Here is a 7,182-nt window from a genome sequence, read left to right on the forward strand (position 1 = left end):
CTAAGCACATCACACATATCTATGCAGCTCTGCTAACGGTATACTACGCCTTCCACATCGCTGGCAACGAGTTCTACACAACGCTGGCGACTACTTTGAAGGACAGTAACAGGTGCAAACATGTAATTCTTTTGCATCGGCTGTGAATAAATATGTGCCACTATTTAAGTTCCAACCCTCTACAAGTGATGGTCGTCTCATGTACGCAAGGGCAGTGCGTTGGCGGAGCCGTCGTTTGTACTCAGGTGATCCCTGTGAAAAGGTCTCCGACGAGAATAAGGCCGCACGACGGGAGTTAACAGACTTTGAACGCGGAATTGTAGTTGGAACTAGACGCATGAGGCGTTCCATTTGGGAATCCGTTAGATAATTCAATGTTCCGCGATCCACAGTGTCAGGGGTGTGCCGAGAATTCCACATTTCAGGCATTAACTCTTTTGTATCGGTTGTGAACAAATACGAGTAGTTGCAACTATTTAAGTTCCAACCCTCGTATGTGCATGGTACTATCCCATGAGTTTTGTGACCTTAGTGTAAACTGAAAAATTCAAATTTTCGGTCAGTTTCAAATATGTCGCCCCTTAAACACCTCCTGCACACTCGCGAGTTAATGTGAACACAGTTCTGTAACCATCAGCTGAAAAACGAGTGTCGGTAATAGCTTTCCGCTAATGAGCAAAGTAATTTTCGTAACTGGTCGTAGAACTGTAGGAATTGGGAAACGTAGGTGTAGAATGCTCGACACGATACGATCTTGAGAGGAACAGTGAGCAGTGTAGAGACGCGTCGGACGAGTGAGTGCAGGCGGGGAGGCGGGGCCACGGTGGCGGTCCACAGGGGCGGAAGAGAACCTGGCGCCCCCCTCACAATTTCCGCTGCCAAATGAAGAGCGGCCGGCCAGGTAGACGGCAGGGGGTAGAGGGGGGGCAGGCAGGCCAGCTCGTCTTACACCGGACCTCTGCAGGCCTGGCCACACCAGCGGCGGTAACAACAACCTTGCTTCTCACACGAGGGGTATAGTTTACAGTTTTCTGTTTTAGCTCGAGGTGAAGCCGTGGTTGTGAAACACTAAAACCTGGCTTTTAGAAATAATAAGACATCATCGGGTGGTATTTTAGTGATCTGTCCAAGTCGTATGATTGTGTAGATCTTAGAAAAACTTAAATATTTATGAAACTGCTTGCTTTAGAAGCAGCTGGTTTGAATAATACTTAACAAACAGAATAGAAGAAGTTGCACTGAATTATTCAAACAATGTTGAAAGGAAAGATAATTTTGGTGACTGGGTAGTAATCACGAAAGGAGCTCCACAGGATTCAGTTTCGGATCCAGTCCTATTCTTTATACACTGACGGAAAAAAATCGCAACACCAAGAAGGAGTTGTGCGACATAAACGAAAGTTGGTAGGCGTGTTTCTACATCTGAAAGATGATATGTAGCCGCATAAGAGGGGCGCTAGTAGCGCCACCGTGAGGATGTAAATTAGGCTTTCTTGAAATACACACTACAATGGTCTTGAGTGTTAGTTAACTTTCAGATCGGGCGTGTTGAGTTGATGTTAGTCATGAACGTCTTTAAGGCGACAAAGACGTCATTACCTACATCTACATCTACATACATACTCCGCAATCCACCATACGGTGCGTGGCGGAGGGTACCGCGTACCACAACTAGCATCTCCTCTCCCTGTTCCACTCCCAAACAGAACGAGGAAAAAATGACTGCCTATACGCCTCTGTACGAGGCCTAATCTCTCTTATCTTATCTTTGTGGTCTTTCCGCGAAATATAAGTTGGCGACAGTAAAATTGTACTGCAGTCAGCCTCAAATGCTGGTTCTCTAAATTTCCTCACTAGCGATTCACGAAAAGAACGCCTCCTTTCCTCCAGAGACTCCCACCCGAGTTCCTGAAGCATTTCCGTAACACTCGCGTGATGATCAAACCTACCAGTAACAAATCTAGCAGCCCGCCTCTGAATTGCTTCTGTGTCCTCCCTCAATCGGACCTGATAGGGATCCCAGACGCTCGAGCAGTATACAAGAATAGGTCGTATTAGTGTTTTATAAGCGGTCTCCTTCACAGATCAACCACATCTTCCCAAAATTCTACCAATGAACCGAAGACGACTATCCGCCTTCCCCACAACTGTCATTACATGCTTGTCCCACTTCATATCGCTCTGCAATGTTACGCCCAAATATTTAATCGACGTGACTGTGTCAAGCGCTACACTACTATTGAAGTATTCAAACATTACGGGATTCTTTTTCCTATTCATCTGCATTAATTTACATTTATCTATATTTAGAGTTAACTGCCATTCTTTACAACAATCAAAAATCCTGTCCAAGTCATCTTGTATCCTCGTACAGTCACTCAACGACGACACCTTCCCGTACACCACAGCGTCATCAGCAAACAGCCGCACATTGCTATCCACCCTATGCAAAAGATCATTTATGTAGATAGAAAACAACAGCGGACCTACCACACTTCCTTATCAACACCTCACTGAGTTTGAACGAGGCAGGGCTACGAGAAGCTGGATGTTCCCTCTGTGACACTGCAGAAGGACGTGGCAGGAATGCAACCACTGCACATGACTGCTGGCAGTGGTGGTCACGAGAATGTACGGTCGCAAGAAGGCAGGGCTTCCGACGGCCACGTGGCACTACCGAGAGGGAAGGCTGTCGTCTTCGGCGTATGGCTCTGCCGCATCCTACTGCATCTGCAGCCGTAATTTGAGCATCAGCTGGCACCACAGTGACACAACGAACAGTTACAAATCGGTTACTTAATGGACAGCTCCGAACCAGAATCTCTGTAGCTCCATACCAGTGCCATCTGCGATTTCAGTGGTGTCAAGGGAGAGCTAATTGGAGGGCAGAGTGGTGGCCTGTTGTGTTCTCCGATGAAAGCTTGTTCTGCCTCGGTGCCAGTGACATTCGTATGTTGGCTAGAAGGTGCCCAGTTGAGGGCCTACATCGAACCTGTCTGCGTGCTAGAAAAAAAAAAGTGTGTGAAATCTTATGGGACTTAACTGCTAAGGTCATCAGTCCTTAAGCTTACACACTACTTAACCAAAATTATCCCACGGACAAACATACACCCATGCCCGAGGGAGGACTCGAACCTCCGCCGGGACCAGACGCACAGTCCATGATTGCAGCGCCTTAGACCACTCGGCTAATCCCGCGTGGCTCTGCGTGCTAGACCCACTGGATTTACACCTGGAGTTATGGTATGGGAAGCGATTTCGTATGCCAGCAGGAGCACTCTCATATCCCATACACCCTGGCTGCATATCTGTATGTCAGTGTAATGACTCGATTTGCTGTGCTGCTATTCATGAACAGCATTCCAGGGGCCGTTTTCCTACAGGATAACGCTCGCCCACATACCGCTATTGTACCCAACATGCCCTACAGAGGCTCGACATGTTGCATTGGCCTGCTCAATCACTAGATGTCTCTCCAACCTAACCTCCAGCCCCGTTCACAACAAGCATTAACCGTACCTATGTTGGCCGACCAAGTGTAACAAGTATGAAACTCCATCCCACGAACTGATATCCGCCATATGAGCAACAAAATGCGTGCACATATGCATTCTTGTGCTCAACAGTCTGGCGGTTATACTGGTTAATAATATACCACATTTCACATGTGCAGTGGCTTATCTCGCACATACATCAACCTGTGATTATGCTCTGTTAATCACTGAAATGTGGTAACTAAACAAATGTATTCCTGAAATTTGATTACTCTTCATTAACCATTTTCTATGTTGCGATTTGGTCTCCGTCAGTGTATAATGAATGACATTTAACTCAACATTCATCTACCAGAATTGGCACTTTTTGCGGACGATATTAGTCTTTTAATAAATTCCATTCGATAGTCAGCAAAAGAAGGAATTGCTAATGACGTTTTTCAAAGAACAAGTGATAATCTGAAAATAGAATCACCCTTAATTTTGAGAAAACACACTATATTTTGTTCTGTATAACAAATCGAATCATAATAACAACACTGATGTACCTCATGAACAGGTGACAGTAAACATTACACAATGTTCCAATTTTTTGGGTGTACATATTAATGGAAACTTGAAGTGAAGGAAGTAAATCAGTAAGCTGGTCAATCAAGCAAGATCATCTGCTTTCGCTCATCGTATAATTGCTGGTCTTCAAAACAAACGAATCAATCTCTCAACAAATTTTGCATATTTCCACTCAATAATTTCCTGGGGCAACTCACCGCTTATAAATAAATTAATGATTAAAAAATACCTTAATTTAAAGTTTCAAGAGCCTATTCAGTTTAGTAGTCCAGATGTTTACCTTAGTGACGCGGGCATAACGAGGTAGTACACTGAAGAACCAAGAGATGGCGCTGCTAGTTTCGCTGTACATCAAAGGACCGGTAGATGGCGCTGCTATCTTTCGGAAGCTTAGCCCAGTGACAGACTTTAAGCGCCGTAATCTTATCTCTACAAATACGAACTAACATTGAAATCACTTTGGTAGGATAAGCAGATTTATTGATTTCGCTGCGTGTATTAAAAACTTAAGGAAATTGCTTTGCTTTCTTCAGTAGGTTTTATTTATATTTCACTTCTCAGCTAGGAAAAACGTATTTATTGACAAAGTGATCCTATGAAGGTTCCGTTTTTACCGAGTGAGATACGGAACCATAAGAAGCAACGGTATGGAAAAAGGCCCTTCTATAAATTCCATTGTGAAGTACGGGCATACGGTTAGAAGTAAATAAAGGCATAAAAACACAGAAAATAAATGTAATGTTAAAAGCTTTAGTATTGCAGTAGCTCATGTGACTATACAAACGTCACATGACAATTTTTGTTTGATTTTGGCGATGTGTGCAGTATCTGCGCCCATTCCATTGATATGCCTGCTCTATCCCTTGACAATTGTCTTCTTCCATGGGCCGGCACAAACAGCTCGTACTACGTGACGTTGATCGGCAACCTGGTGTGACCGTGAGGAGGTCAGCGATGCACTGGGCTGTTTGCTCTTGTTGTGACAGCTATATAAATGCTTGCCACCGTTGTTCATGTACATTCTCTACGATCGTTGAACTTTAGTACATCGACTCTCTCTATTAGTGGTAACTGAAGTACGAAATTATACAACAGGTACCGTCACATCTGTTCCAGAAATGCGCTTATGTTTATTACAGTCGGCCATGGTAGCCGAGCGGTTCTAGGCGCTTAAGTCTGGAACCGCGTGACCGCTACGGTCGCGGGTTCAAATCCTGCCTCGGGCATGGATGTGTGTGATGTCCTTATGTTAGTTAGGTTTAAGTAGTTCTAAGTTCTAGGGGACAGTCTGCTTTCCGCAGTGCTGCGGCGAGGACGTCTTGTTTACGTCCCGTCCGCGCGGTCGCGAGTGCCCGTAGTTGTTTACTACTGCGTTGTCGCTAGTTTACAGTCCATCACTACCGACGCAACATGGCACATTCATACAGACAAACCACCATCAAGATCAGTTTTCAACCCGATCATGCACGACCGCGAGCTTTTGAAGTGGAGCGTTTTCTACGTGACGACGTTAAAATTGAACCGCGAGACATAATTGGTATCCATCTCTCTATCACGAGCAGTGTTGTTTACGTCAAGTTAGTAAGTGACGAGGTGCAACAGAATCGTGCGCGCACATGCGAACGATCTTAAATTCAAACATTCTGATGGCCATATTGGGGCAGTCTCTATCGATCACGCGGGGCTTGGCCTCCGTACGATACGCGTCTTCGAACTCCCTTTCGAAGTACCACCGGACGTAGTCACCGCGGCTTTCCAGCCCTACGGCAGAGTGATCAGCCATATGGCCGAAAAATGGACCACCTTTACAACGTACCCCGTTCTTAACGGGGTACGACAGATCAGAATTGAACTGACCAAACATGTACCATCGTATCTTGTCATCGGCGGATGTAGGGCGATCATTATGTATGACGGTCAGCCACGCACTTGCTCTGGTTGTGGCCAAGAAGGGCACTTCCGGTCGGATTGTCTCCGAGGACGGCTAACTCAAATCCCGACAGGTGAATCTATGACTCCTTCTACGGTAACGACCCTTCCTCTCAATTACGCCGAAGTTGCACGGGCAGCAACTCTTTCCGATGCTAACCACATTAGTCCGATAGCCGCCCCCGATAGCGAGACCATGATGGATTCTGCAGTACAGGATCCGGCCTCTACAACGGCGCCCCCACCTGAAGATAATCACCGACCGACCTTGCCAGAAGGCATGGATGCCAGGATGGACATTGACCCACGGGTTGTGCCGACAGCGGCTTTTCTTCCAGACACCGGAGCAGCTGAAGAAATCCACCCACATTCAGATACTGAAACACACGTCCGTAAACAGCGTTCCCCGCGAAAACACAAGAGACGGCGGCGTGCTCCATCGGACGACTGTTTGCAGCGATCGTCTGACATGGACTGTGGACACTCCGACGACGGTACCGGCGGTACAGAGGCCGCTGTAACATCAAACTCAACAGATCGCCGTGGTGAAGGTTTCAGCTCCTCCGACCCCACAGAACAGCAGGATCACAAGCAGACAGCCGCTGCCGATTCCCAGCCAGTAGAGCCGATGGAGTCAGCGCCGAGTGCCGCAGCAGCCACTAAAGTGCGTGTCATTTATGTTGGCGGTCGAGTTTAGGTTCGTTCTGCGCATCTGACGTCACAAAACACAGTCAGCCAATGAACGGAGAACGACGTTGCCACATCTCGACTGCAGTGCAGAGCATGGACGAGTGTCTTCAGTTTTAGAAACGCTCAGTCATAAATAAAGTAATAGAACAAAATCAATGTCTTGATAGCAGACATTCTTTTATAGAAAGTTTGGAAAAGCATTCTTTATACCAATTGCTTCATATTCTATTAATTTATTAAACCAAACAAGCAATAAGACTCCTAATTCAGGCGATAGCAAGGAAAGGTGTTTGTATCACTCTCACGAACCGCTTTTTCGCAATAAAGAACAGCGGTAATTGTTTATTTCCTATTGTACTTCGACGAAGCGTGAGTAATTCATAGTCATACCAACAGTGTTTGTCAGTATTTTGCGAAAGACGGAATATTTCTCAATATATACATACGACACCTATGTGGTACTTAAATGAGCTATTGTTATACAGTAAATTTTATATGA

The sequence above is a fragment of the Schistocerca nitens genome, chromosome 1, assembly GCF_023898315.1.
Source record: "Schistocerca nitens isolate TAMUIC-IGC-003100 chromosome 1, iqSchNite1.1, whole genome shotgun sequence".
NCBI lineage: Eukaryota > Metazoa > Arthropoda > Insecta > Orthoptera > Acrididae > Schistocerca > Schistocerca nitens.